Source organism: Brachyhypopomus gauderio, chromosome 1 (assembly GCF_052324685.1).
Source record: "Brachyhypopomus gauderio isolate BG-103 chromosome 1, BGAUD_0.2, whole genome shotgun sequence".
Classification (NCBI taxonomy): Eukaryota; Metazoa; Chordata; class Actinopteri; order Gymnotiformes; family Hypopomidae; genus Brachyhypopomus; species Brachyhypopomus gauderio.
In genome coordinates this window covers 48,317,415-48,326,667 of record NC_135211.1, presented here as the reverse complement: position 1 = coordinate 48,326,667, position 9,253 = coordinate 48,317,415, and positions in this window count along the sequence as shown.

Sequence of the window (9,253 nt, the reverse complement as noted above, 5' to 3'; positions counted from 1 at the left end):
TGCTACCAGTAGAGATCAGCCTTTTGTGATTTCAAATGAAAGGCTTCAACTTGGCGGTTCAATGGAAACAACGCACTGCAGAAATGACTTCTGTTGTTGTAGTGTTCAGTCAGTGAGAGGAGGTTATCTGAGAAGTGATAGGGGTAGGGGCACTAGGACCCTGGGGTTTTTGCCCATAAGTGTTCAGTTACCACGGCGCATTGCTGGGCACATTTAGTCTCTCGGTCCCACCCTGGAAGTGGAGTGTGCCTGCCAGGCACCGGGGATCTTGGACTAGGACGAGCCTTTAGGGCACCTAACAGATGTAAGGCTGCCTCTCCCTGACACACCCCAGCACAGGAAGTGAGCATGAGCGTTTGGGTCTGTGCAGGAAGTGGAATTGGCCTAAGACAGAACGAGAGCTAGAGACAGACAGCGTGTGTTGAACCTGGCTTCTCCCAGACTAAGAGCCATGGCTGCTTGAAGAAATGGCTGTATTGAGCCGAGCTGCACTGGAACGTTCTGGAAGTTCCCGCGTGGCTCTAAGCCAGGGAGGACTGTTTCTGTCCTGAGTCCTGTGACTTATAGACTGCTGAGCAGACAGTACAAGACATGTTAACTTTGGAACCAACACAGAGCCAAGATGATCCAAAATGGAGGTTAGAAAAACTGCTAGAAACTTACCATTTGAACTGATCTGAAATAAGTTAAGGTGTAGCTCTCAAACAGCTGAGATGCTGGAGTGTGTGTGTGTGTGTGTGTGTGTGTGTGTGTGGTGTGTGGGTGTGTGTCAATGTCAAATAAATCCTTTGAAAACAACATAATCTCTCACTATTTCTGACTGTTAGCGCCTACTCACACACACACACACACACACTCTTCCCTAATCCTGCTCCGACGGGTTTGCCTTCCAGCTCTGGATTTGCCGTCTTGGCGCTCGTCCCTTAGCACAGAATTCTTAGTGGCTTTGTACTCCTCCTCAAAGGCAGGAAGATGGTTTGGTTTGACAGGAAGTGCTCACCTGGGGCCTACATGCACCGGGCCAAGCCGGCTTGGGTTGGCCTACTGTTCTGTAATGCTGTCGTGGTGGGGGAAGCTCCAACATAGCCACCAAGCCCCATTGACTGGTATGTGCATCCGTACCGGAAGTTGTCGCAGGACAGCCCATAATAATACCATAGGCTGGTATGTATGTCTTTCGGTCGCCGGGAGGGGCTTCTGAATTGAATGACCATTGGCCTGCCTTCAACTGCTGTGAGATTTGTATGAATATTTCAGCCTTTAATATGTCAAAGGTCTTCCTCTCAGAAGAGGAGGAGGAGGAGGAGAGGGCAGAGGTTAGAGTGGGGATCTAGGCCCAGGGGCGAGAGACCTGAAACTGCCTGACCTCTTCAACTTTGACCCTTTTAGGTGAGAAAAAGAGGTCCCTGGGGCGGGATTATCACCCGCTGTGTCTGAAATGCCACAAGTGTAAAAGACAGCTGACCCGCTGGTCAACACGCAGAGGTACACATACACACGCACACACAATCTCCTGTTCAGTCCGTCCACGTCCATGTCGCTAAGCTTCCGTGTAAATGTGGATTACATCTATTGGAATTTAAGGGGGATTTAATGTTTCTGCGAAGATTTTAGCCGATGTGCCGACAATGCTAGCCACGCAAGGAGGCCCCGCCCCTCCGTACAATGCCACGCCTCTATTCAAACCTTTCTCAGAAGTCTGTCCCTCCAAAGATACATAAACTTGTTTTTAGCTTACCCTTCTATGTGCCACAAGCATCACATTGCAGGCCATCAGGGTGTATAAATGTATGTTTAAAGCTGTGCCACTGATATTTGCTCTCTTGTCTCTGTTGGGGGTTGTGTAAGGGTTTATATGAGCCGGGTTTGTGTACTGGTTAAGTGCTCAGAGGGTTTCTTTAACGGGTCTGTTTAATACTGCTCCTCTCTGTGGTGTCTTCTGTTGTCAGTAAAACGTACATGGTTCTGAGAGGTCTGTACTTACATCTGCGTAGCGCCGATCATTATATTAATGCCTAAATCAATGTTTTAACACATAAAAAAAAAGGGAAAAATTATTGCCCTTTTAATGACCTGTAGTTATAGCTGTACCAGAGATACAAGCTGTTTCTCTCAGAAATGTGTGTGTGTGTGTGTGTGTGTGTGTGTGTGTGTTGTTTCATTGCAGCATGATGAGAAGCCATACTGTACTAACTGCTACGATGAGAGACTTTGCCCCAGAGGTGAGAACATCTCTCACTGTCTCTCACTGTCTCACACTGTCTCACACTGTCTCTCAGTTTCTCTCACTGTCTCACTGTCTCTCTCTGTGTCTTATTGTCTATCGATCTGTCCAATCAATACTCTCTCTCACTCTGTCTCACTCTCGCTGCCTCTTACTCTCTCTGTCTCTTTCGCTCTCTCTCTCACTCTCACTCTCTCACCCATTTCTGTCTCACATTATCCTCCCTGTTCCCTTTCTTTCTGCTCATCCCTCTCTTCATTCTCCCTCTCTCCTCTCCACTCCCATTGTCCCTGCAGAGTCCCAACAATCTCTCTCTCTCTCCCTCTCTCTCTCTCTCTCTCTCTCTCCCTCTCTCTCTCTCTCTCTCTCTCTCTCTCTCTCCCTCTCTCTCTCTCTCTCTCCTCTCTCTCTCCTCTCTCTCTCTCTCTCTCTCTCTCCCTCTCTCTCTCTCTCTCTCTCTCTCTCTCTCTCTCTGTTCTCCACAGGCAACAGAGGAGCCGTGTCTCGCACATGCAACACCACAGCCTCCTAAGGAGCCCTCACACTTAACATCTCCAACTACACCTCCACCCTCCCCACCCCCTACCATCACATCTCCACCCTCCCCACCCGCTACCACCACAACTCCACCCTCCCCACCCCCTACTGTCACATCTCCACCCTCCACACCCCCTACCATCACATCTCCACCCTCCCCACCCGCTACCATCACATCTCACCCTCCCCACCCCCTACCATCACATCTCCACCCTCCCCACCCCCTACCACCACATCTCCACCCTCCACACCCCCTACCATCACATCTCCACCCTCCCCACCCCCTACCATCACATCTCCACCCTCCCCACCCCCTACCATCACATCTCCACCCTCCCCACCCCCTACCATCACATCTCCACCCTCCACACCCCCTACCATCACATCTCCACCCTCCACACAGGACACAGGAACTCATACCCTCCTCTTCACCTCTCTGATTCCAGCCTGTGGGACCTGCTCACCACACTCACAGCTTCTACAAAATAAAAGTCCATTAAGTCTGCACATGCATTTGATCACATCAGCTACCCCCAGCCCCACCCCATCACCAACCCTCACCCCCACCCCTTCACATCACCTACCCCCATAACATCACCTACCCCACCCCATCACCAACCCTCACCCCACCCCTTCACATCACCTACCCCCATAACATCACCTACCCCACCCCATCACCAACCCTCACCCCCACCCCTTCACATTACCTACCCCCATAACATCACCTACCCCACCCCATCACCAACCCTCACCCCCACCCCTTCACTCACCTACCCCCATAACATCACCTACCCCACCCCATCACCAACCCTCACCCCCACCCCTTCACATTACCTACCCCCCATAACATCACCTACCCCACCCCCATCACCAACCCTCACCCCCACCCCTTCGCATCACCTACCCCATAACATCACCTACCCCACCCCATCCCCAACCCTCACCCCCACCCCTTCGCATCACCTACCCCCATAACATCACCTACCCCACCCCATCACCAACCCTCACCCCCACCCCTTCACATCACCTACCCCCATAACATCACTACCCCACCCCATCACCAACCCTCACCCCCACCCCTTCACATCACCTACCCCCATAACATCACCTACCCCACCCCATCACCAACCCTCACCCCCACCCCTTCACATCACCTACCCCCATAACATCACCTACCCCACCCCCATCACCAACCCTCACCCCCACCCCCTTCACATCACCTACCCCCATAACATCACCTACCCCACCCCATCACCAACCCTCACCCCCACCCCTTCACATCACCTACCCCATAACATCACCTACCCCACCCCATCACCAACCCTCACCCCCCACCCCTTCACATCACCTACCCCCATAACATCACCTACCCCCACCCCATCACCAACCCTCACCCCCACCCCTTCACATCACCTACCCCATAACATCACCTACCCCACCCCATCACCAACCCTCACCCCCCACCCCTTCGCATCACCTACCCCCATAACATCACCTACCCCACCCCATCACCAACCCTCACCCCCACCCCTTCGCATCACCTACCCCCATAACATCACCTACCCCACCCCATCACCAACCCTCACCCCCACCCCTTCGCATCACCTACCCCCATAACATCACCTACCCCACCCCATCACCAACCCTCACCCCCACCCCTTCACATCACCTACCCCCATAACATCACCTACCCCACCCCATCACCAACCCTCACCCCCACCCCTTCACATCACCTACCCCCATAACATCACCTACCCCACCCATCACCAACCCTCACCCCCACCCCTTCACATCACCTACCCCCATAACATCACCTACCCCACCCCATCACCAACCCTCACCCCCACCCCTTCACATCACCTACCCCCATAACATCACCTACCCCACCCCCATCACCAACCCTCACCCCCCACCCTTCACATCACCTACCCCACCACGTCACATTTGAAGAGAGAACGAGGTTGTGAAATGTGCAGGGACTTCATTTACTGAAAGAGAAACGTCCCTCAAATCAGAGAAACCTGGTGAAGAACCTGAAACTGCAGTGAGAAATTATGTGAATTTGTGTGTTGCATAATATTAATAACGTACATTAAATGTAATCTCTATAAGATTGTCAGTGAATTCATATTTTGGTGAATTCCCGTGTTTGACATTGTCCGTGGTTTCATCAAATGTAAATGTATTAAACATTCTGTTGGTTGGTTTGATGAGTTTGCAAGTGCTGCTCCACAAAGATGCATAACACAATTAATGAGCTCTCACACACACTCATACACACACACACACACACAGATGTCAGAAACAATTTAGCAGTTCAGAACTTATAACCCTTCATATTTTCATCTGCTGCAGAAAGAAATGCAGAGAGAGAGAAGGTGGGGAGAGATAGCGAAGAAAGAGATGGAGAACGAGGGATGAGGGGAGAGATAGAAAGAGACGAGGAGAGAGGGAGACGGGGGGGGGGGGGGGGTGCAACACTCTGGCAGGAGAGAATCTTCACAATGCCAACCCAGTCTGTTGGAATGTGTGTGTGTGTGTGTGTGTGTGTGTGTGTGTGTGTGTGTGTGAGTTGGCAGCTCTGCTCTGGCAGACTTCCTGCTGGATACCTGCTGCTGGTCTTGTCATACAGACACACGCACACACACATTCCAGAAGAATGCGGTGTGTGTGTGCAGTGTGTGTGCGGTGTGGGTGCGTACGGGCATATGTGCATGTACAAACACACATCCGTTTGTCTTACCTGGGAAGGTTCCTGCTCCAGTCACTGTTCTAACCTTGAGCTCTCTTTATTCAAACAGAGAGAGAGAGAGAGGGAGAAAGAAAAAAGAAGGAGAGAGGGGGAGGAAGGGATGAAAGAATAAAGGACAGAGGGATTATTCCAGTGTGATGTGGGCTGTGTGTGTGTGTGTGTGTGTGTGTGTGTGTGTGTGTGTGTGTGTGTGCGTATGTGTACATGCGTATGTGTGTATGTGTGTGTGTGTGTGTGTGTGTGTGTGTGTGTGTGTGTGCGTGCGTATGTGCGTGTATGTATGTGTACATGCGTATGTGTGTGTATGTGCGTGTGTGTGTGTGTGTGTGTGTGTGTGTGTGTGTGTGTGTGTGTGTGTGTGTGGTGTGTGTGTGTGTGTGTGTGTGTGTGTGTGTGTTGGGAGGGTTTCCCCTTTGCAGTGCATCCTTGAGTCCACCCCCACTTTGACAGGTCACATGGTCCATGTGATGCCAGCTGTCTCATTAGCATATGTTTTAAACTACCCTACAGATCTATCATTACACACAGAGAGAGAGAGAGAGAGATGTAGAGAGAGAGAGGTAGAGGGAGAGAGAGAGAGAGAGAGATGTAGAGAGAGAGGGAGAGAGAGAGAGAGAGAGGTAGAGAGGGAGAGAGAGAGGGAGAGAGAGGGAGAGAGAGAGAGGGAGAGAGAGAGAGGGAGAGAGAGAGAGAGAGAGGTAGAGAGGGAGAGAGAGAGGGAGAGAGAGGGAAAGAGAGAGAGAGGGAGAGAGAAAGAGAGAGAGAGGGAGAGAGAGAGAGAGAGGTAGAGAGAGAGAGAGAGAGAGGGAGAGAGGTAGAGAGGGAGAGAGAAAGAGAGAGAGAGGTAGAGAGAGAGAGAGAGAGAGAGAGAGAGGAGAGAGAGAGGGAGAGAGAGAGAGAGAGGTAGAGAGAGAGAGAGAGAGAGAGAGAGAGAGGGAGAGAGGTAGAGAGGGAGAGAGAAAGACAGAGAGAGAGGGAGAGAGCACGGGGAAGCCATGCTATCTCTCAGACAGTAGAGATGTATCTTCTGCTGAACACAGGCCCAATCTGACATGCCTAAAGAACAGAGGCTCCTCCTCCTACTGTGTCACATGCAAATACACACATTTGTGTTCCAATCAGGAGACGGAAGGTCCTGTTTATGCAAATGAATGCGGGCACAGTTTAATAATTCAGCGTCTGTGTCAGGGTGGGAGGAGTCATGTTCATATTTCTTACTCAGCCTGGATGTGCACGCTTCACATGAAGTATCCCCCCTTACACGTGTAACAGCGGGACAACCGAGCTGACCTGAGATCAGTCTTTGCGCAGGCGGAAGCAGCTAGCCTTCAGTGTGGATCAAAGGGCGGAATCCACCCAGAACAGCTGTTAGCCACGCGCCTTCTCCGGTGTGAGTGGAGCTGATGGGTCGGCAGCGCTTGAAGTGAATGTCCAGTCTGGATCTCCTACCAGTCACTGGTTGTGGTTCTCTGTGAAGCCTCCATTGAAGACCATGAATCCACACGTGCTCAGAGGAACCTCATGGGCTGGTGGAGCTGACCCACGCACCAGCCAGATCATTGATCTTCTTCAGAAGGACAGCACCTGCTTGGCTTACCGGTGTGGAGCGCACAGTTAAAAATAACACCTAGAGCAGAGGTGGAGAGAGGATGGAGAGGGAGGAGGGGTGGAGAGAGTGGAAAGGGTGGAGAGAGTGGAGAGGGTGGAGAAGGTGGAGAGAGTGGAGAGGGTGGAGAAGGTGGAGAAGGTAGAGAGGGTGGAGAAGGTGGAGAGGGTGGAGAGGCAGCTGAAGCCTCCGTGTCACTACAAGGAACCTGTGTGTGGAAGGGATGTGTGTGTGTAAGGGATGTGTGTGTGTCAGACAGTGTGATAATTACCTCACATCTCTCTTAGTCAGTCGAGACAGTATTGATGGAAATCCCCTCGAGTCCTGTGATGTGTGTGTGTGTGTGTGTGTGTGTGTGTGTGTGTGTGTGCGCGCGTGCGTGTAGGACATCTACCATATGGATTTCTTCAAATAATTTAAAAAAATACATTTGTCTTTCTATTTTGTCATATATGGATGTTACATGATGGATTCTGTAATTCAATACTTAAATTGTGTATTATAAACAACATAATACATTAAAAAAACTACTACTACACTATCACCACTATAAAATGGGTCTATGGTGAGAGAAATAAATATAAACGATGCGACAGGGGCGCCCTCTGCTGGAGAAGAGACTACAGTATTCATGCTTCAGAAGTTTGTTGTCATTCAGTTAGCTACGATCTGCTCTTGTTTATTTCCTGTGTAATATTTCCCTCTTCTGGACAAATGTTTACACTGCAGTGACTCATTTCTACCACAAGAGGTCACACTCACAGAAGTAACACTTGTAACAAATACGAGCTGCACTCGATAGATAGATAGATGTAGACACATAAGTAGACAGAATATCGGCTTTGTGAACAAGACATTTAGAACGTTTAGAAAAAACTGAATACTACATTACGAGGAAATACACATATACTATTTACAGCTTCTCACAACACCTTTTAAAATTAATTATAATAAAAGCTTCTAAAAAATTTAAAATAAAAAATGTGCCATGTTTGTCAATTGTGAATTTACACCCCAATCGAAATTTGTCCTCCACATTTACCCATCTGTGCAATTAGAACACACACAAACACACACTAGTGATTACTAGGGGGCTGTGGTGCACACGTGCCCAGAGCGGTGGGCAGCCCTAGCCCGGCGCCCGGGGAGCAGTTGGGGTTAGGTGTCTTGCTCAAGGGCACCTCAGTCATGGCCTCAGGTCTGGGAATCGAACCCACGACCCTCCGGTCACAAGACCAGTTCCCTAACCACCAGGCCATGACTGCCATCACTAGGATATATATTCTACATATCTCTATATAGGATATATATTCTACACTAGGATATACAGGTCTTAATAGCATCTAACTGAGTAAAAATGAATTCTGATTCCCAGATCAATCAAGTAGCCACACCTGATAACAAACAATACCCACAGTATCAATCAAGTGAAGTCCTCAGTTACCGAGTTGTGACGCTCTAATTTTGGTGAGCTCTTGTGATTGGTAGAATCTGAGTCTCATGTTTTCCCCCCCATTAAAAATAGACAGTAGAACTGATTGTGTGTTCTGCACAGTGTAAACTGAGGACAGAGGGGATTAGGACCTCATTTGGCTCTGAGCTTATATGTTCTGGGGACCTTTTGTTTTTAAGTTTCTGTGTTTCTCCTTGGGCTGTTTAACACGCACCCGTCCTCTCCCTCCACGGAAACACAGCGGTGCACACACCTGGTGTCAGCGAGATCTCTCATCCATCTCTCTGGAGATGAACACCTCACCCACCACAGCACAGCTTCATGTGAAGCATCACCTGCTGGTTGATCTCTGATTGTGAAGAATGCTGACAAAGTTCTCTTTAAGGACAGTCCCGCCCACTCTATCAGATAATATCAGACTATCAGCACAGCTGAGATCACACAGCAGCATCCATCCACTCTATCAGATAAAATCAGACTATGAGCACTGTGGAGATCACAGGGCAGCACCCACTATATCAGAGGAGAATATCAGACTATAATATCAGACTCTATCAGCAGGTCCTTCATCTCCAGTGCGCCTGAGTTTGCAGAGATCTGCATTTTGAGCCCAAAGCATAAGAACCTGCAGCTGTCGATCCCCAACAACCTTCCAGAACATCCCAGAAGAACACTGGGCCA